Source organism: Mus pahari, chromosome 13 (genome assembly GCF_900095145.1).
Source record: "Mus pahari chromosome 13, PAHARI_EIJ_v1.1, whole genome shotgun sequence".
Classification (NCBI taxonomy): domain Eukaryota; kingdom Metazoa; phylum Chordata; class Mammalia; order Rodentia; family Muridae; genus Mus; species Mus pahari.
Genome location: NC_034602.1, coordinates 40042317 through 40043665, shown reverse-complemented (window position 1 = coordinate 40043665; position 1349 = coordinate 40042317).

The following is a 1349-nucleotide window of genomic DNA, read 5'->3' as shown; positions in this document are numbered from 1 at the left end:
CATGGAAGGAGTTACAGAGACAAAGTTTGGAGCTGAGACAAAAGGATGGACCATCCAGAAACTGCCCCACCCAGGGTCCTTTACATAATCAGCCACCAAACCCAGACACTATTGCACATGCCAGCAAGATTTTGCTGAAAGGACCCTGATATAGCTGTCTCTTGTGAGGCTATGCCAGTGCCTGGCAATCACAGAAGTGGATTCTCACAGTCAGCTATTGGATGGAACACAGTGCTCCCAATAGAGGAGCTAGAGATAGTACCCAAGGAGCTGAAGGGGTCTGCAACCCTATAGGTGGAACAACAATATGAACTAACCAGTACTCCCAGAGCTCGTGTTGCTAGCTGAATATGTAGCAGAAGATGTCCTAGTCAGTCATTATTGGGAGGAGAGGCTCCTTGGTCATGCAAAGTTTATATGACCCAGTAGAGGGGAACATCAGGGCCTGGAAGTGGGAGTGGGTGGGTAAGTAAGCCGGGGGGGGGGAGTGTATATGGGACTTTGGTATATAGCATTTGAAATGTAAATGAAGTAAATACCTAATAAAAAATTGGAAAAAAAATGGGAATACACACAAGGACAGATGAGAGGCCAAGAACAGGAGCCAGAACAAAGTATGTCTACAGATGCAGAAAGCATATCAGGGAAAAAAAAAAAAACAGCCAGAGTAACGACACTGCAAGAAAGAATATTTCATAGAATTAATCTTTCCCTCTTAACACCCAAAAGTAATCAATAAAACATTATAAGTAGTTATTGCTGTCATGAAGTAAGATAGGAGACTTTTTAATAATCTCAGAAAGAATATAAAAAATCAAAAGGAACACCATCCTTTATAATGGGATATTGAAAACCATTTGACTAACATAAGAGAACTATAAGGATGACAATATACATCCTCATATCTTATTGATATTCACTGCTCAATAGAATAAGTATGTCTAAAAGGTACAAGACTTGAAATGAATAAAATATAATGTATAATAATATACATAGAAAAGTCCAACATAATCTGAAGTTACATTATTATAAATAACAAGCGAATATAATAAGGCATATAGAAACAAAGTCAATTTGCAAATATGTTCTTTTAAATACACTGAACAGATCAGTGAAAAATACAATTTTGAACATCATTACTTTTTATAGTTATAAAAATAGTAAAACTTGGAAGCTCTCGGGCTGGTGAGATGGCTCAGTGGGTAAGAGCACCCAACTGCTCTTCCGAAGGTCCAGAGTTCAAATCCCAGCAACCACATGGTGGCTCATAATCATCTGTAACAAGATCTGACGCCCTCTTCTGGAGTGTCTGAAGACAGCTACAGTGTACTTACATATAATAAATAAAT